At 29.4% G+C, this 21,774-nt stretch overlaps 1 pseudogene; it reads right to left on the minus strand.

Moving 5' to 3' along the window:
* Window positions 1–644: 644 nt before the first annotated feature.
* The window catches only part of LOC129963717 (transcription factor AP-2-epsilon-like), an 84,351-nt pseudogene continuing 63,221 nt past the window's right edge, over window positions 645–21,774 (minus strand).

Consider the following 21,774-nt stretch of genomic DNA (forward strand, 5'->3'; position numbering starts at 1 on the left):
GTTCGCCATCAGCAGGTAGTTAATAATATGCTAATACATTCATTAGAAAATATGTGATAATATTCCGAGGAAACCGAAATTTATTCAATTAGATGGCTCTGAAATTAAAGCCGAAGATTGCAGTAATGACATATAAATGTTCAGTGCGATCGCCTTGCATTTTGGGAAATTTTTCGAGGGAAATTTTTTGCTGTACTATGCAATGTATTTTGTATTGTGACAGAACATGAGCAACAGAAATCTTGTTTACCGTTTGAAAATGGTTTGAAAGAAAACAAATGTTTTATTGTTGACTGTTCTTGAATGCCAAAACTATTCATTGAAAATTATTTTTTATTATTGTATTATTATTATTCTATGGGATTCCCATAATCAGAACTTAATTGACTTCAGAATTATCTAACAGTTGAAACTGTAAACAAAACAAAACAAAAATTGAATTAAAAGAAATTGATCTGAACTAAAATTTTAACCAAAATCAGGTTTCATTTCTTCCCCTTTTTTTTTGCTCAAGCGGCATCCGTATATTATAATTTATTTATGAATGAGTGACTTTTAAAGTTCCGTGAATATCAAAAACACGCTCTGTATTTGTAGGAAACTGAGACATCAAGAAATAGACAAGAAGCGGAGGAAACCAAAAATAAAATAGAAAAGATTTATTCCTTTTAAATTAATTTCCATAAATTAGACACTCACAAGGCTAATGTCGTTATAAGAAAACTTAAGAACTAACATGCATTTCCGAATACTTATGAACACTGTATACAAAGATGAGATACATTAAATATTCACAACATTAATATGCGTTCAATCTCATGGGTTGCTATTCTTGTGTCTGTACACAACTCAGTTTCTTTTGTGGATTATTTATTTGATTTAATTTAAGAACACAAATTCTACTTTAGAACACAGATTTTTTTTAAATCTAAGAACACAATTTCTTGTTAATTTAAAACAAAAATTCATGAAATTTTATTTAGGCTGTTAAAACGCTCAAATTTGGATGAAGTAAAAATTTTGGGAATCAATATTCCAAATATTTCATTTTATCATTTTTTTAAAACAAACATATATCGTTGTTTGATAAAGTGGAGAAAAATTTATTGATGGAATTTAATAAATAATTTTTAAAATATTATGATTCTTCGTTTTTCAAAAGCAACTGGAGATTATTATTGTATTTAATAAGAATAATTTTTGAAATAAGCTAATATTCTCTAATCAGTATAAGCTGGTTTTACAAATACATTAAGAATACATAAAGAATTGGATTCCAAGCAATTTAGAGCTCAATTGTCATTCGTTCATTAAAATTCTACAAATTTTGCCTATTTTCTTCATTAAAATTAGAGATTATCACTGAATTTGAAAACGATAATTATTAAGAAAAAATAAAGCTAATTGTTTCAGTAATAAATTAAAACAAACAAATAATTTAAAATGTGCAATGGAAATTTTTAGAAAGATACATCTAGAAATTTAAAAAATATGATTGGCAACATTGATTGGACATTTTTTACTTTTCATTTCTCTGTTGGAGATATCTAACCAATCGAATAATCCGGTGAAGAAATACCGGCTTGTAATTACAAAATAGCAACCCTTTAAACAAAATCAACAACAACAAAGACGATATTTTGATTATCCAGAAGGCTTGTCTTTTTTCAAATTGATTTTGAAAAACAGACGTGAACATTACCATCTCTCATAAGAAAACAAATGTACAAAAGATATATTTTTCACTTAAATAATCCGATTTTTTTTTAACACAACACGAACTATCAGCAGTGCTACTTTTTATACATAAAAGAACATTGCACAAAACGTAATACACGACATTTACCCCAGTTCCTTAACAAATCTCGTAGAAGCTTCAAATGAACACACAAAAAATATTCGATATAAAAATAAATTTTCTTCCTTAACGTTTTCACTTTGTACAGTCTATTCTGCATTGTAGAAAATAATGCCACACATTACAGAACAGAAAATAACCACTTTTTACAATACATATTTATGGCAAGTAAATTCACATTTGGCAAAAACAACTTTGTATCTTGTAATGCATGGGAATATTCATTTTAATGTGTATCATGTAAAACGTTGCAAGGAAAGCTGTTTTAAATAGCAAAAAATACAGTTATGGGAGAAAGAAAATACCTACAATTAAATAGAAAGAATTATATACTTTGAAAATATATAACAATTAAATTGATAGAAAAACTCATTTTAATTCAACAGTATGTTTTATAAAATCAAATTTGCTTTATTAATCGGTAATATCAGTCCTTTTTATATCGAATTATTTTAATCCAATAACTTTATAACATCTAAAAAATTAGACATAGAAGAAAATAAATACTTCCTTAATTTAATCGAATCTCAGAAATTAAAAAATATATATATTTCAGTCAGGGAATCTGAAATATGCACAAATAAAACATGTTCTGGGCTCTTCAATAAAACAGAAAACACTGAATGAAAAATTAAAAGGTTCAAAGAAACAGCAAAAAAGGAAAAAAACCGTAGTAATACTACTACTATTTAACCAATAGTAAATTTTGTTCCATTAATGCCTTCATTTATTAGTACATTCTAAACTACCGACATAGACTACAGAAAACAGTCAGACTTTAATCATAAGTTTTATGACTGTTGTTTGACTCAATTTTCATATGCTGTTTAAAAATTAAAATTGCTTGATAAAAGAAAAAGGGTAAATATTATCCTGGATTATGAAATAGCTGCCTCAGTTACAGTACTTGTTTCATGCCTTTAGCATACAGATAATTCAAGTACACTTTGTAAAAGTTTAAAAGAGTTGGGGAATTTCTTCCATCAAAAATAATAAAATCACTTTTGAAATTAAATCCATTTTTGTATTATAATCGATTTTAAAATTTTAAAATTGTTTGATAAAAAAGACGTGACATATAAAACTTCTTGTATAAAATGTGGCTACAGTACAAAATCAATTAGTATACTGATATAAAAATGTATTAATACCCGTTTTGGAACGATTTTTATGCAACAAAATATCTTTCAGTTATATTACAATGCAGTTGTAACTAAAAAATACTAAAAAAATGCTCACAAAGCCTTATTTATTCAAAATTATCATATCCATGTAGTGAAGAAAGAAAAAATACTGTTTAAAATTGAGTTTAAAAAAGGATTAAAAAACAACTTCAAAATACTACTACAGAAAATGCTATACATTTTCTGCTGGCTCGGAATGTAGACTACCGTGCCATTTGTATACCTGAAAAAATAACAATTGAGCAATGATTCGTCAAAACGGCCTTTCTCTGAAAAAAGCCTTATGTTCCGTATAAAGCGTCATATTGAATAAAACAAAAACAGTCTTAGCGCTGAGTGATATACGTCCGCAATGGAAGTTTGGCAACCATGTAAATAAAAACATTGTGCGTCTTTCCTTCCGAAAACGCCTCGAACAGGGTGATGAAATGAAACAAAATAAATTAACCATCCAAAAGCTATCTCGAGTAAAGACAGAAATTGAGCAGTTCCTTGCTGTAGCAGCTGGACTTGGAATCGCAGTCCCTCCAATGTCTTGAGCGCTAGAGACTGGACTTCCCGCAAGTTCCGAGCTACAACTACTTCTGGTCGTCTTTCTTGTTGGAGTCTATGATGCTGTTGACGTCTGCGGCCTGCACGGCTGCTTGCTGGTAGTTGGCTAACTGCTTGTCCAAGTACTTGATGGACTCGTTAATATAGTTCTGAGCCGCTGACAGAGCCGAGACTATGGCGTGCGAGCCGAATCCGTGGGTGATGAGCGAAAAGTGCGTGAGGTGACGCTGGATGGTTTGAGGCAGTATGGGAGCCATCTTAGTGTTGCAGAGGGGAGAGCGATCCTGCCCCAAGAACTCGGCGAATTCTTTGATGATTTCTCTGAAAGAATAAATAAGAATGTGAGGCTTAAGTAAAAACCATTGTGAGTGAAAGAGTAAAAATACTGAAAAAAGCATAAAAATTAGTTGAAATTGAAAAGGATTGTGACGGAAAAAATTAAGATTGTTCAAGAAGTAAATACGCTGAATCGAACTGAAAAAATTAGAGTCTATATATAGTCGGTGCTTTCTGTTGGCAAGCAGGTTCGAGAGCGACCTAAGATTGGTGGTGGGCATTATATATTATCTCAATTAGTTGAGTACACCTGATCAATTCTATCTGGTAAGAAGCAGTTAAAACGAATATCCTGATCGTAGAATTATAGTATCAGAGAGATAATGGCATTCCTAGATACATCATCATCTTCGGATAAAGGAGATTAGGAAGTACCTAGAAAACTCCTGAAGTAGAAGTTTAATATAGTTGCATTATGTAATGATAGACAGTCTTTTTAAAATCTTCTAGCAGTAGATCGAATTTGTATTTCGATTGGAGGAAAAAAAAAAAAAAAAAAAAAAAAACTAGGAAAAATTCGTTGGCAAACAAATCATTCTTAAAACTGACTTTGATTACCATTTTAAGAATAACATTAGGTAAGAGAAGAGGATAGAAATATAATTTATTCTTTCCGATTTATATTTTTTCTGCTATGCTATATTTTAACCCATTGCTGGTCAGCTATACATAATACATGTTTCCATGTAAGTTTTAGTTTATTTTTCCCTTTATGCGGAGTGCTTCGTTACATAAAATACAGATTGCTAATTTTAGAACTAAAACTATAAAACTTATCAATTAGCGTCGTATTTAGAATTAATCTGAGTGTTATGATGCACCGTAATCTTTCCTTTGCTATCAAATATAGTTGCCATTGATTATAATAAGAATCGCTACAGATGCAAGAAATTAGTTTGAGGAAAAATGAAATATTCTGAAAATAAAACGATTATTACGATGCGAAACAATATATTTGATCAAACCCTTTTCCTTAAAATGCATGCATCATTTCTCCATATTTCATCCTTTCTTCTATATTAAGGCAATTTACTTTGAATAAATTTTTTAGCAGTTACATTTTCACCAAAGGAAAGCTAATATTTTCTTAAACGTCGGATTCAGTTATAAATAATATTCTGATGTAATTGGAAGAATAAACTTGCAAAGGGGGAAAAAAAACTATTCAACAATTTATATAATTTAAACAATGAAATGACTAACTGTCAAATATTCTACACTCTTTAAAAATCAAATTGAATTATATTATCTTTTATTATACAACTAACATGAAGTGCAGCAAAAATATTCTATAATAAAAAGGAGCAATGAGTAATACTTTATATATAACTCAACTTGGAAGTATTTCATAAAATTAGTTTTTCTTTATGTTAGAATATTCTTTGAATAAATTCTAAGATAATTGGGCCTATCTAAATTTTGACCCGAAATTGAAAGGCTAGTACGACTCATGAACCTGGTATCTATGTATCATATTAACATAGGGTCACGATTGCAATCACGAAATATCAAAATTTATACTAATAGTTATTAAAATGATATTTAAATAAACTAAATTTGACTCAATTAATTGTTATTTTAAACTAAATATTTCATGTTAATTCATAGTACTTAATACATATTTTAATGCATAATTTAATACATAATTTTAATAAATAATTATCCTAATTTGTCAACCTGCCTATTTGAATATAATTTTCGATTTGTCAGAACTTTGTCCAGTTAGAATTTCGTCTGTCGAGATCAAATAGCTCTAAATTGTACATAAAAAATTCAGTTCCATGTTCAAGACAAATCTTACATAGAATCAAAATATAGCTACAATACTTTCAAAATTTTCATACGAGAATATCGCCTCATATGGCATGATATTGCATTTAACGATGATCTGAAAAAAAACTTAAAACGACCTCATTTAAGAATATGTTGCCTCAAATATAAGATTGAGGTTACATAATGGCCATTCTACGGATCGGACCGTCTTGTAAATTTTTTTAGTTATATATATATTTTATAGAGTGCCAGTACAATGGAGTATAAAAATATTAAAAATGACTACCAAAATGCTTTGATTGCGGCGTCAATTTCATTTAAAATATATAGTCCGTACATCATAGCTAGCAAACCATGCTAGAATCGAAATAACAAAAAACTCCTTATTTGTGTTCTGATTTAATGATACAACTATTAAAGAAACCAATGAAGAGTAAAGGGCACTACATGAAAGGAAACATCAGTTCTAGTTTTGAATAAAATTTTATTCGTCTTTTTATTATTGGAAGTTTTAAGTAGCATATTTGAGCAAGATAATCTTAATAAATTGCATTGCTAAAAGCTCTTTTTCTTCATGTACACTCCCTAATTCTTTCAGCAAATCAATTCGAAAAAAAATTGATCAGTGATCATTCAACGTAGAAGATCCTATACAACGCAAAATTCTTTTCTAGTCGTTATCTCTAAATCCGGTTGTAATGTAGAATAGTCGGTTAAAAAACACGGAAAATCCTCCACACCAGACGTATTCGAAAAAAAAAAATTCCAATATCCTTATCGAAGAAGATGCAATTGAATATTCTGTATCGGCACACAACGTTACAAAAAAAATAATAAAAATCAAACCAAAAAAAAATTCCAAGAGGCTTTTAATAATGATCACAAACAATAGCAACAACAAAGTCGGGATCATAACTCGGTAGAAATGAACCAATCAAATCCAGTGGGTCATCGAAACAATTAACAGGCCATAAAAAGAAAAGAAAGAAGAAGAAAAAAAAAAAAAAAGAATTATGTTTGATACTATTCGGTTGCTCAATTACGAACTTATTCCTCCAGCTTAATTAAGCTTGACGTGTTCGTCGACAGATGGCAGCAGCTTGAACGTCATTGACCGTGACCCGGAACCTTCTTGAAAAGTCACGTGGTTCTCGGAACTCCATTCAGATTGGCCCGAAGGCACGGAAAAAAATTAAGTGAAACAAGAAAACAAAGTTACGCATACAAGATTGAAAGAATTTTTTAACTTGAATGGCTTGGTTGGAAATAAAAGTTGCAGCGAAATCGGTTAAATTCCATTCCTTCAGCCAGCCAGACACAAATTTTCGCGAGCATTCAGCGATGTGGAAACGTGCGCGCGAACGGTATGTCAGAGTTCTCTGCATCATTTGTTTCGGGCAAAACGGCTTGACGCTTCTGGATCAAAGTCATGCGGCACGCAGGGTTTTTTTTTTTTTTTTTTTTTTTTTTTTTTCTGAAGTTCAGTCTGCTGCGAGAATATTAACGAGTTGAATAAATTGAGGAGGAGGCACAAATGCTCCGAATTTAGTCCAGGTGAATGCTGGCGTTCCCAATGACGTCACAATTATTTCACTTCTCTATTCAGTTGAGAAGTTACAAAAATTTGTGTAACTTTTTTTAAACCACTGTGACGGTGGAAATTCAGCTTTTCATGCGTTAAATGCGAGTTATCCAATCGCTCAACATCCTTTTTTTCGATTATTGCAGTATATTTCGTTAAAATAATAGGAAGAAATTTAAGGGAGAAAGAATGGTTTCAACTTTGTAATTAATAACTAAACGCTAAATAAAAGAAATAAAAAAAATCCTAGCATTTTTTTAAATTTCATATTATATAATCTTTATACGATTTGATTTCGAAAGTTAGCGTTACCAGAAAAAACTGTATCAGTTTTTATCTAAAAAACTAACTTTGTCGGATTTTTAAAAAATAATCCTTGTTACAATCATTAATAAACCGCAGCAATTAAAGACATTACAGAACAGAAAATTGCTTAAATGCTAAAGATTAGTATTAACAATTTTAAAATAAAAAATCGAACAGGTGTCCGTTATTTCGAAAATAGTTTGTAAAAAAGTTTTAAAAAGTTTGAATTTCTGAAAAAAATTCTTTTGGCTTAATTTGAATAATAGTATATTTGTCTAATTTCCGTTTTCATGTACACTTTTTTTTTTGTGTGTGTGTGGGGGGGGGGGGGATTTAAGATAGAAATTAAATATTTTCAGACATTTCTTGCTACCTTTCCCATGTCTATCGTTTTACCCACTTCAGAATCTTACATTTGAAGTATTTTATTATATAACAATATCCGCAATATCCCTGAAAAAATATGTTAATACCGAATTTTTCAGGAATAATGCAATAAATATATATCAAGATCGTGGCATAGAGAAGGTAACTGACTTTCGGAAACTTATGATCCCCCCCCCATCTAGTCATCATCAGCGGTTTAGAAAAAGAAAAATGGTGCCCGGGGCATGACATCCTCTTTCTTATGACATTTAACTTTAAAAAGTGGCATGAATGCTTTAATTTTTATCCCAAAAGACTACTTTAAAACTAGTTACTAAAGTTTCCAGATCACTCTTGCCTTTAAGGTCATTTTATCCAATGAGCTGAATTTGGCTGCAACTTAGGAATGCCATTGCTCTACAGGCATTTAAAAATTTATCAAACTGCTTTTTAAAAAATTGAACTAAAAAAATTTATTTATAAATATTTTAAAATTGTGATTAATGGTTGGGACTGGATAGTTATCGATTTTGTGATAACTATACAGATATTTATATCTTATGCTATAAATAAAAATTCATATTTTGGGGTCAAATAGTTTTTAAAAAAAAAGAACAGGACGAAAACTGATTCGTCAAATTCTATTTTAAAAAGATACTGGTTCACAATATAGTTTTATTTTCAAACTTAAGTCATAAATGGTTTTTACAAGTGACACATAACACCAAGTTTTGCGCCCTCTAAGACTAGCCCACTGGAGGTGTCTATATCTCCCTCTCCCATCGCTACGCCGCTGACTTTAAAGTATTAATAAAAGAATATGCGATTTCTTTCCCTCTATTATTCCAGAAAATACTTTTATGGGGACACTAAAATTCTTGGATGCTATTCTAAAGGGGCCCCAAATTTCCCTAGCTTAGCGTATTTAAATTTGATTAGGCTGGCCTTGCTTGCATCCTCTGATGTTAAATAACCATACCAAGTAAGCAGTGTCATTTCACTGAAAACCATTGTAAAATATTCATAGAAATTGGCTTTTAATAACGATTAAAAGTGATGACATTTTTAGAACGGGTTATTAATTCTTACAACAGAACTTTCGCTATTGGAAATGCAGAAGATAAAATTATTTTTGCTCAGCCCGAATAACTTAATTATTTAAAAGGGCCATTTCTTCCCCCCTAGTCATGGTATATTAACATATTTTTTGGATTAGGATTGGTTTAAGTGACTTATTTAGTTTATTAGATAAATTTGTTTTGATTATTAATTAACCAAAATAATTAATTAATCAGTAAGAAATCAAGACATACCATTTTGTGTGAGATAAGGAACTGAATCATCTAAGTTTGTGACTTATTGAAAAATTTGTCAGAACTTATTCCAAACTACATAATTTCATACAAAGATTGAAGAATTTTCTGGGAAGCACACTTCCCATGGCCCTAGAAAGGGTTCATCTAAATTCAAGTGGTGTATTCAACTCAGTTTATATTTGTATTCCTCAATTTTCAATACGTTACGCTTCGAAAAATTACCGATTACCGATTCATGTAATTCATTCACAGTACCACGAAACAGAAACCTACCTCAGTGTGAACTCAAATACTAAAAGAAAAAAAAATCTCAATAAAAGGGGGGGGGAGAGAAACTGCACGGGAGCTATCTCCGATGATAGGGAAATGCGCTCTGCGATGATTTATGATGACGTCACGGCAGGTAGGCGCTGAGGAGGGCTGGGTCGATCGTATGTGTGTGTGTGTGACTCCACCCTGTCATTATAAGTCCTCACAGATCCGGGAGTTTCGGTGCATCGAAGACGCGACATGAATTAAAGACCGAGCAATGAGATGGAGTTAGGGTGAGGTCATAATTATTTGGGGGGGGGGAATATTTCGCCAGACTTATGTATAAAAATAATGAGGAATATTTCTAGGAGGCGATCATTTTTTTATCGGTGATTTATTCGGAGAAAGATAAAGCATAAAGAAATATAGGTGTTTATGGTCTAATTTAATTTGCATATTGTCATTTCGACTTGTATATTTAAGTAGCGATATGGAGCCTACCGCAGAGGAGCATCATGACAAGAAAAAAAAAAAAAAGAACATAAACAAAGAACAGGAACTGAAACAATTATGGAATTATTTAAAAGCAAGTGTAAGAAACTGAATCTTAAAAACGTTATTAAGAATTTTAAAGTTGTAGAGGATTTTAAAAATATTAGAAGACATTAAAAATATCCATTTTTTTTCAGGTAAAATGTGTAATTTATATAACACACAGCATAAATTTATTGAATTCTTCGTGAATTGATTATTCTATATAATTTACTAAAACTTTAAAAAATTTTTAAAAACTTTTCTAACTTTTTTTGTTTAAAAATTGGTTTCTCTTATTAATTCTAATTTACCAATTAATAGAATATTCAGTACAGTCCTGCCATCTTCCATTATATTAATTATCACAATTTCTTAATTCGATTTATTCAACGAAGGGCGAAAGTGAAAAAGGATAGAATGTGGTTAAAAATTACAAAGATAAAAAAATTTGTTCAAAATATTTAAAGGTTAAAATCTGCTGGATTTCCTGCTTATTCCAAATATTTTACTTTAATAATTAAAAATACTGAAAATTTTGCTACTGAAATACTGTTAAAATTTTTCACAGTGTGTAAAAATATACAGTAGACTTAATATTAAATATCCGAATGGATGGTAAAGACCTTTTTCATTTTTAGAAATGTATACAATTCATGCATATTAATATAAAAAGATTATATAAAAAATTTTTCTTAAAAGTCAAAACCACTTTTATGCGGAGACAGGCCGCTTGATATAAAAGCCAGGTTCTTCGTGAAAGCTGTAATTTTCCTAAAAACTAAAGTATCATAACAAATTCGATAGAGGTATCATATTTTCAATAATTTTATTCATTCGATATCTCTGTTCCAAGAAAATGTTATATAAATTGCTTGAACACTTTTAAAGAATGTAAAATACTTTAACCGGAAAAATTGTTTAATATATGGTTAATATTTTAAAAAAAACTTTTGAACTTTAAAAACTTTTTCTTCTTGTTTTGCAAGGTTCAATCATTATGCCATAAACCTGCAATTAAGGTGCTGCAAAAAAACTAAAGCTACAGGAAAGAAAAGCATGCTATAAAAGAGCAATAGCACTTACTGTAGTTTATTTGCATATATAAATAGATAGAAAAAAAAACAATCATGAAATTTGCGTTTAATGATATATAATATTTCTTCAAAACGGTATTGCTGGATTGAATGAAGAATAAGGATTTCATTCTTTTTGCTTCCGATGATGAGATTTTAGCGTGACTCGATATGCATTCGAGGAATCGAACACGAGTGGAAGAAACAGAGCTTTCGATATTCTGACAAAAATAAAAATCAACAAGATGCAGCAATTAAAGCTTACGTATTTTAGTTCAGTGCTTTTCAAACTATAGGCTGTCAACTCCTAACGAGGTCGAATAGCTGCCCCCCCCCAAACACTGACAGATTGTTATCCTACCAGATTCATCAATATTAGTAAGTGAAATCAATTCAAATATCTATTTGAATTATAAAATTATGCAAATAAATTTACTTCATCATTTCCTTTTTTTAATTAGTCTTAATGAACTGATTTTTTTTTTTTTTTTTGGTTTTCTCTTTGTATATGCATCTGAGATAACGGGGGGGGGATCGTCGGTAAATGGATAACAGAACATTTCAAAGCGAAATGACTCGAGTAGAAAAAGCGGAAAAGGTTTTCGGTACCCTCTGTATCAACTGTGCTAATCACACTTATCAATTTGTGTTATTTAGAGACTTTTGTTATTGTCCCCTGAATGAACATAAATTAGTTCCAAATACTCGATTAAAAAAGAGAAATGATGAAGGCTTATAAGTTAATATTTGATGAAAAAGTTAATTTTTAAGAAATGATTCGTAGATAAAATTTTTTAACTCTATAGGCCAGGGGTTTGTTGCATATGTACGAAGAATAGATAGAAAGATATGCGTTTTTTTATATTTAGTCTTAATTTTTTTGCTTGTTTAAATAGGTAGAAAAATACATTTTTGTTTCTTTTTTAAAGCAATGATCTGGCATAATCCGTCGCAATATTTTGCAAAGCTGCATAAATAATTGCTTTTGTAGAGGGAAGAAACTCTTTATAATTTCATTATCATCAGGTAGATGGAATAATGGACCACTTTCAAAAACAGTTGTTTAATTATTTTCTAAGTTCCACATTTCACAAGACAAAACAAACACGAATACGAAAAATGCACGACACTCTCTTAGAATACGATCTAATAATGACACTCAAGAAGAATTATGGGAAATATGCCTTGATGTTAATAAGGTAACGCCATCTGTTGTATAAAAATAAAGGTAGTAGAGTGATATAACTGCTACATCTTTTAAAATACTTTTTATAACTCAGAAGAAAAAAAAATCCTATATGTTGAAACTTTTTTTATACGTAAAAATGTTTATTATGTCAAAAAACGAAAAAAGGAAAGAAAAAAAAATAATTTTCTTATGGCATGAAAAAATCCTTACCGTAAAACAGTTTTTTTTTTTTTAAATTTAATTTCATCGGAGGTTTAAAAACCACAAATACATTTAACAGAAAATGTATAGTATAAATATCCTATTTATACTAATATCTAAAGAATATATCTAAAGAAGTAAGTACCATATTATTCTTTTAACTAGGTGGCCTATTAGATAAAATTTATTGTTTTTTTCTTGTCCACTAGCTTACCTGGTGTCTACCAGCTCCTGCTTCCTTTTATAGATGATGGCAGGATCTGTGTAGTTCCTGGATAAGAATTCGGCAACTTGCCTCGAGGGGAATTCTGTGTCGCAGACATATCCAAAATCCCGGGCTAAGTGGATTGCTTCTCCTGGAATGAGGAGAGATACAAGAAATTAAAATTTGAATTAGAATAGAAAGATATCAACAAGCCTTTGTTTTGCATAGTTTCGATTCAGCTAGTGACTATGCCTTTCCCTGAAAATTTTGAATAAGGTTATTTTTGCAGTGCCTTTGAACCAAAATTCTTTGAAGCATGACTTGTTTACAGATATTTTTGTTCTTGTTTAAAGTGGGCGATTACGTTGAAAAGTTGATTCTTTTTCCATAATACTTTTTATTCGATGTTCTATTTGAAACGTTTTCTCCCAAAAACCAATTTTGAATTTTGTTTTTACTTGCATTCTTTGGGAAATTGCATTCACTTTTATGATTGTAAAACAACATTGAAACGCGTCGTATATTATACATTTTGAAATAGTATTTTCTAAAATTTTAAATTTCGATCCATTTTTCTTAAGAAAAATATAAATTAAAATTTAATGTTTATTATTTTCTCCAAATTTGGCATGATACTTTCTCGTTATTTTCTGCAGTTCCTAGTTTAGAAAATAAGCAAGCTGTTTATAAATATTCTATAATTATTTCGTTTAATGTTTTACAATGTAAAAAAAAAATCATGTTATTTATCAGTCATTGTCCAATATTTTAAGATATAATAAAAATATTGCATATTTTTTAGTTCTAGAACTGAGTAATATATTAAGTTGTATGCAAGATTTTGAATAAATAATGTGATAAACTTCTCGGCTAAAAGAAATTCCTTTATAGTATTTTTCAGCAGATAAATTTTATTGCAATTTTAAAAAACTTTTGTCATTTATATGATATATTTTGGTTTCATATTTTATATCGATTATTTATGAAAAAATTCAAAATTTTTATAATTTTACAGCGTTTTGCAAAATATTCATAACAAACAGTCACACATCTAATGTCAAAAAAAAAAAAAAAAATCCTTGCTATTTGAAGGGGAAAAAAAGCAATCCGTATATATATATATATATATATATATATATATATATATATATATATATATATATATATATATATATATATATATATATATGCGGATTGCTTTTTTCCCCCTTCAAATAGCAAGGATTTTTATATATCTATCACAATGATTGTTTTCTCTATAAGACGAGTATTATCAAGTTTGACTATGACGATTATTATTATAAAAGGGTTCATATATTTTTAGACCAACTACAATTTTAAATTTCAATTTAAAAAATTTATTTTAATATTATTCTTCGAAGTTATAAGAATCTGATTTTTCACTTCATGTTAATCGCAACCTTAACGTTTCAAAATGATGTCTTATAAAATAACACTTTTTTTTTTTTTTTTTTGAGAAATTGCTTCTGTAGGTCTAGAAGCATTTTTGACATTACAGCAAACCAAAAGTCATTTTCTGTTTTTATATGCATGAAAAATCAAACACCCAAATGACTTAATTAGTTGCAATTCGATGTAGCAACGATATGATGATATGCGACACAACTTTATCACTTGCTAGAAGGCGAGACAGTCATTAACCTACAAGACATCTCGTTTATATTCGACCTAAGGACATTGGATCGTCAATGATCTTTTGGGCTTGATTTTTAGACATGGAACTTCTGTTGCTTTATGAGGCTGATTCAGAATTTATAACGAAGTATTCCAATAAATTTTGCTACATTACAGTGCAGATTTGTCTTCATAAAATACATCTAAAATTGATACGTGAAATTTTTTTTTACGATCCCAGTAGGATAATAGTGACTCTTAATGGCTTATAAGCAACAAGAACGAGTAAATATAAAAACATTTAAGATTTATTTAAACGATTAAAAACTGCAAAATGAACCCTCTTATTCTGAATAACAACAGATTTGAATAAAACTGCTTGAACTCACAGCTATAACATATTTCTCTATAGCAGAAATTATATTCAATGCTAACATATGCGTACATAAAAAAAAAAAAGTTTTCATTTATCAGTTGGATCTATTTCGACAAATATAGTATATGCCCATTGGTTAAAATAAAATTCTAGAAATATGAAAAATGCAGGATTTTTTAAGACAAATATTTATTATAACAATTTATTCAACAAGTGAATCAGAATATGGGCATTCATTTGCATCACATTAAGCAAACCAGTAAATGGAGTTACGGACATTTTGATGTTTCTTGTTCAATTATAGAATCTTATTTTATAGTTAATAGGAATATATGCAATTGATATGAGTAGTCAATAAGTTTGATTAATGTCCATTAAGGTCAAAATAAAATACTTTAAAATAGAAAAAAGTGCTTGCTAAATGTTAATGTAAATTCTTAACACTTTCAATAACCTTTGGAGCCACATCTTATTTATTTTTGGACACAGAATTTTGTTGACTCAACATATGAGACGCAGAATTTGTCAAAAAATTGAATGCAAAATTTCTTATGCAATTTCATAACAATTCAAAAATTAGCAGAATTGTTTTTCAATCCATTGCCAAACACGAGTATAGCAATTGATTTTTGAAATTTTTACGTATAATTTGCTTATTTAAGAAATTGAGGATTAATAATTAACGTACCAAATTTACCATAATGATTTTTTTGTCACAAACTTTACATATATGTGCTGCCGATTTTATTTTATTAATTTATATTTATTGCACTAATAAGTTTCCTTTAGAAAATTTATGCACTTAAATGTATTAAAAACGACTTAATAAGAAAGTGCAAACTAAGAATACTTCTCATATCACATTCAAGCTCAGCATCATAATCAAAATAAAGCTATCATAATCAGTGATCGTCAGAATTTTCGCTCATTAGTTGATATATATAGCGTAGGTGCGATTCGTTACCTGTAATTGTGTTAACAGGCCGTTTATTTGGTAGATTCATAATTTTTTATGCATAGTGTTTGATTTGACTATTATTTAAAAGCTAAGTTTACGACTGCAAAAATTTATTTTTTCTTTGGAAATAAAGTTATTTATAATTAATTTAATTTAAAGTTATTTTTGGAAATATTTTACAACTCAATATTCTTTTTTTCTAAATTGCTCCAAAGATATGGCCAAGTATATGGTTAAAAAATAAAATGTTACCTCAGTTATAAAAATAAATTCAATATTTTATATATCGCTATCGCATATAAAAAGATACCTTCCCGAGACAAATTTGCATTTTACAGAAAATATTCATTTACAGAAATCTTTGGCTACACACGAAAGGGTCTTCCCCCCCATTTCAGCGTACTTTTATAACCTTCGTTTTTAAAGCTTTATGTTAATTTATTTGAACATTTTCAGACAGAAGATACTCACATGTTACATATTATCTACACAAAAGAGTCGCGACGTGCATTATTATTCAGAGCATTAATCCACATTATCAAATATAGATCTTTATCAATTCGTGGAACCCTTCGCGTATCATATGTCACGGTGACGTTTGAAACCATAAAATATGAAACTAAATATTTTTTTAAAAGAAGGCAATAAGACGTATGCGTAAAAAACGTGGGAAATGAGGTATAAAGATAAGGCAAGGACCAAAGTACCCTCACGATTGACCCTCGTAACATTTTTATTTGGAGCAAACACCCGAGAAAAAAAAAAGAGCAAGAAGAATGTGAAGTATGAGACGTTTTATTCCCGGCGTAAAGTAGCTGTGAAAAACGTCAACAACGTGTTTCGCAATCCAGCCTGCATAACTGCTAAGTCATGTCACTTCGCCGGTTTGTACTTTATTTTATAAACTCCATCTTATTCAGAAGGGCTCTTTCTCTCAGCGTGCATTCTGATGTCGGGAGATCGGCGCTTTCTAATCTTAATCCGGTTTTTTACCCATCTCCTTCTTATAAATAATGATACCGCGGGTTCGGAATACCAAGGCGATGCGCACACAGAATCAGAATGAGATGGAAGCATCCCTCTCTTCCTCCCCTTCCCCCCCCCATCTACTCCAAGAATTGGATTTTCATTTTCGATCTCGTGATTACGAAGATAATGGGTTCTTTCTGTAGTGTAGAGGACTTTTGAAGTCAAGACACATATATCATGTTATAGGCAAGGAAAAAAAAAACCCGACAATTTTATGATTCCAGTGCTTATAACTTTTTTACCATCTCGGTACCTTTTTCAAGCTGGAAAAATAGAAAATAAAGAGTTATCAAGATTCGAATGTCCAATTCTTAACATGTTTCAGGTTTGATTTGTCTATAATTATTATTCAATTTTTACTTTCTCTTATACGAAATACAGAAAGAAAAATTGTTGCCATAAAGAATTCGAACTCGAGATTTCCTCTTCGCGTTTGAAAACACACATTTTTGGAATTACGTCTGTCTGTCTGTTTCGGAAAATAACTCAAAAACGATAGTTATAAATTTCCAAGGGGGAAAAAAATTAGCAGATTTTCTAAGAGGATTTTTTTGTAACTATTGTTCAACAATGACATAATTTAACTGAATAATTAGTGCAATTTAAAATTTAATCATAGCAATGATCACACACACACACACACACACACACACACACACACACACACACACACACACACACACACACACACACACACACACACACGAGATATTTGATGCTGCAACACACGTGGATATAAATATATAAATATATTATTGATACAATAAAAAATACAATTGTAAAATACGTAGAAATTTCTAAAATAAATATGAAAATTTTGGGAGAATTTTCACTTAAAATAACATCGGTATTGCCAAAAAGTTATTTTTTTTTTTAATTTAAAAGCTTCTTTGTTTTTTTTGGCAATAATATATATATAATAAAAACTTTGTATCATGCCTGTAGTAATTAATTTACAGATAGAATACCAACCTATAAACATTATCATATTTAAACTGAAATAAAGAAAAAAAATTTATAATTCCAGTAAACATATTAATGATGAATAGATCAGCGAAGGAGAAGTGCTATCAAACTATTTGATAAATTTTAATGCCTTTAATTTTGTAGTTTATACTTGCTTAATAAACTTGAGAAGTTCATGTTGTTGATTTCAGTGATGCTGTAATAAGACCGCAAAAGTTTTGTTTGGTTTTATGACGCACCATATTACGCCAAATGATTTACGAGCTGGTCATATTAAGCCAAATAGATAGTCATAATATACTAAATTGTAAAACATTCAATGTTGCAATTTAAAAAGATAGATTCTTTTTATGTTGAAACATGAAACATTTTAAGACGTATGAATAACCTTACAATAATATCTTCAAACTTAACGTCATTAAATGAAAATCTTCCCAATAATGAAAAGTCATATAAACCAATAAAAAATCGAAAGCAAATTATTGGAAGAGAAAATTTGAAATCATTTCTGAAAAATAATAATAATTATAATAATAATAATTGCCGCATTTCTTGAAATTAAAATAACCGACGTAGATGATATAAACCGAAGTTTCCTATTTCAAGAAAAAAAGTAAATCATGTCAAAAAAGGCTCCAATTAAATTAGAAATCAAGGCGGCGGAAAGATATGTCAATTAATACGCTTGAATCTTTATTACAGGAATATGAGTTCATTTAACAAACGTAGCACACACCTTTTTTATTATGAAACTCGAAATGCATCAATCAAAATTTTTTGGCGTAAAGGATTTGTTTGGCACAATTAAAAATATCAACAAAAAAAATCATCGAATTCAGAGCGTTACTAAACATTTGAAAGCTTAATAAAGAAAAATAACTGTTTATCTTAAATTTAAAAATCTTATTAGAAAATGTAGTTGCAAAAGAATTGCTTTCAGACCTCAATCAAGGTTTCGATAACTGGAATATAAACAAGAAAATGAAAAATATTTTACACAAACGAGCCAAAAGGACCACTTTATCGTTAACAAAAAATAGCGAATGCTTATTTATAACAAAAATATCTAGGTTTTATTTGGTTTTCAAGAACCCTTTTTAAACTATTTTTCTCTAATATAATCTACTATTAAATCCAATTCTCACTTATTTTTTTTTAACCCAAATTCGCATACTAAGTTCTTGCAAGTGTGCATAAATCTGCTCTAAATTTGTAAAAGAAAACTAAGCGTTCGCTATTTTTTTTATACCATAAAAGAATTAAACAGTTTCATTCCAAACTGTCCTATTACTCTTAGTTGTTTTTTAAAAAATGATATTTGTTGACAATTACTTGCAGGTTCTTTACAGATTATTGTAAAAGAAATTTTAACTGAATTTGCCAAGCCAAAAAAAAAAAAAAAAAAAAGATTGGTGAAATGATAAGCATAAAGAAAATCTGAAACAAGTTATAAAATTACAAAATAAAGAAAATTGAAGCTATTTATTTTTCTCCTTTCAAAGGAAAAGGACCAAAAAGACTTAAAATGAAAGAAATTCATGAAAAAGTTTAGCAAAAAAAAAGATAAAGAGTTTCTTTCAATTTACCGCAAAATATCATTGTGAATAAATATAATCTTTTGTAGAGTCAAAATTTCACAAAAATATTAAGAGTAGTAACCCCTGATAGGCACCACCTACGTTCCCTAGAAATGGAAATGCATTTCTTGGAAGTCGTTTAATGCAAATCTTAAAATATCTGTTGTCTCTACCAAATATAAACAAAAGTTTAGGGCAGCAAAAGAAACATTTTTTTTCCCGATTAATGGGATTTTTTTTACTAAGGTATTTCGATAAGACTGATTAAGATTCAAAAATATTTAAAGTTTGTTTATTTGTATCCAAAAAAGTATTTTGTAGAATTTATTTTATTGCTGCTCCAGATTTGAATGATTTTGAAGTCGTTATTTCTCCAAGGTACAATTTTGTTACTAGACTATAAATTTGCTTTTCTGTGCAGCTGGTTTCACAGTAAAAAGAATTTTACAGTAGCTCCAACGAATACTGAATGGATGCAGGGTCAATACCCCCTTCCTTGGCTACAAACTTCGTTAACTTTTGGGATTTTGGCGATAAAAATGGAGGCTCTCGAAAAATGGGATCGAGGGGGAGGGATTTTGGCGATATCTCTATTGGGATTTGAGATTTCTTCTCGAACATTCGATATCCTGTCATGGAGACTATAAAAACAGGAAAAATGCAGTTTTGGGTATATACATTTCACTTTAATGACTAGAGAATGGCGTGCCACGCCACAAACAAATGAGTAACAAGTCCTTTATTTGTCTATTGCTCTAAGCCTCCAGATATCAAATGCGAAGATTCAAATAAATGTCGCTGTTATGTTTAAATCAATAAAAGAGATGACGAATATCTGAAATCTCTAAAAGACCAGAAATTAAACGATTCCATGAAAAATTAGTCTCGCATTTCGCAGTTTCTTCAATCATTATTTTTCTTTTAAATTATCTAAGCTCAAGATGTATATGCAAGAATTCGTGCTTATATTGTCCGTACTTTAGGATAATGCTAGAATAGTTTCTAAACTTTCAAGGATGTCTGAGATGAAAAATATTAATTACTGCCAACTATAATGGCAACATTTTTTAAAGACAAAAATGTTAAATCCCTATTATTTTTTGCCGTTTTAGCTGTTGATCGGGTGTAACCATTTTGAAATATTATCGTGAGGTAAACATTTTCAGAATTTCAAAGCAACTGTCTTCCATAGCTGGCTTTTCAAGCCTTTTCTTCATTTGCTTTCAATTTGTTAATCAGTGTTTACTAGTCCGCATGACATTTCAAAATATAGAAAATCCAAACAATTTCGCTCGAAGAATGCCTTCATTAAAATATAAATTCAGTTTTTGCCCTCAACCAGCAACTTTTACTTAATGAACTGCGAGTTTCCATTTTCACGTAAAAAAAGAAATTTTTCAACATAAGGAAAGTTGTATTATCCTTCAAATTTCTTTATTTTGAAAGTTGTGTAGATTAAAAAACAAGCCTTTATATATTTTGTAACGCAGTTTTTGAATAAAAATTCCTTACAGAATATATCGTCTTTGAAGAGCATTATCAAACGAGAATTGACCGGAAAATGAGTTAAGAGTACAATAGTCATGTGAATAGTTGCACAAAATAATTGCTGTTTTGTCTTGATATATAGGTTTGATATTGATATTACATAATTTATCCTTCGAAATTTCTCACATGAGGTCCAGAACTCAAAATTTATAGAATATCTCAAGAACTTAATACTTTTTAATTAGTTAACTATAAAATAGAATTATAAAAAAGAATCTATAATAAAAGATTCAATAGTTTTTTAACTGCTGTTTGTCTTTAAAGGTAATATTTTAATAAGATCATTTTTTATATTACATATACCTAAGCGTTTCTTCGGAATTTTTATATTTATTTACAAGATTATTTCTTTTGTACTTAGATCTTCCTCTAATTTAAAGTTTAATTATCCATTAGCAATTTTATTTCATTTATTAAATAATGGAACATTTTTATAAATGTATTTGTATTAGATTTTAAAAACAGACGTGGATTTATTAATCTTGGATGATGCATTTTAATTATACAATTTCCAGAAGAAAATTACTTCAATATAATTTTTGCGTTACAAGAAAAAAATAAAACGATTAAAAATTCAAAGTACTTAGAAGATTAAATAAAAAGGATCCAGCTGGAACATAATTTAATGTATTCCACGAAAAATTAATTTGCACACCTAAAGCAAATCATTTTCAAGTGAACTTTTTCCACATGAAGCAAAGGTCATGAAACTCCTCTTTTATGAATTAAATTTAAAGGGGGAAAAAATGACAGTTTTTATGAAAATTTCCATATAATTTTTCGAAGAAACATTGAACAGTATATTACTTTTAGCTGTTCGTTGAAGAGCACAAAAGCAAACCATTGAATTCTTTGCTGCTAATAAAATGAGAAGAGAACTTTTTCAACGTTGAACCTTGAACTTGGCAGCCATTTTTCTTTTTCCTCTATGGGGCTATAAAAGCGAATTTGCTCTCAC

The sequence above is a fragment of the Argiope bruennichi genome, chromosome 3 (assembly GCF_947563725.1).
Source record: "Argiope bruennichi chromosome 3, qqArgBrue1.1, whole genome shotgun sequence".
Lineage (NCBI taxonomy): Eukaryota > Metazoa > Arthropoda > Arachnida > Araneae > Araneidae > Argiope > Argiope bruennichi.